The sequence below is a fragment of the Pterocles gutturalis genome, unplaced genomic scaffold, assembly GCF_000699245.1.
Source record: "Pterocles gutturalis isolate BGI_N339 unplaced genomic scaffold, ASM69924v1 scaffold30427, whole genome shotgun sequence".
Lineage (NCBI taxonomy): Eukaryota > Metazoa > Chordata > Aves > Pterocliformes > Pteroclidae > Pterocles > Pterocles gutturalis.
The window spans coordinates 16,824-17,373 of NW_010108784.1; positions in this window are offsets into that span (position 1 = coordinate 16,824).

Consider the following 550-nt stretch of genomic DNA (forward strand, 5'->3'; position numbering starts at 1 on the left):
TAAATAACACACAAGCTGAACTCAAAGGGGAGTTTTCCTACTGAAACTATTTCAAGTTTTTGTTTTAATCCCAACTGAGCAAGTAAAACTCTGAAAATGAAACAAGGAACATCACCAGGGAGAAGAACAGGGGGTGTAACAGCAGGAGCGGGAAGAGGGGCTGCGGACACCTGCTGAGCGTCATCCTTGCGCCAACGTGAGCGGCAGCAAGGACCGACAGTGCTGTGATGTGTTCTGTGTGACATTATATCCCAAAGCCCACAGCATGTCAGAGAGGTTTTCTAGTCCCAGCCTCCCATCTCAAGCTCTGAAGACCAAGTAGCACAATCATGTATCTCCAAATAGTCCCCGTAATCCAAAAGAAAGTTATTGCATCTACTTAAAATTTCCATGCTAATTACCTAATGGCTTTTTTCCTTTAAAAAAAATATTTGAGCAATTGCACAAGATATTTATATTTTCCCCTAAAGAAATATATTATTAAATAAGGGACACTCCCCTCCCCCCCCACCAAACAGCACAGGAGGTGAGCAAAGCATTGCTGACAACA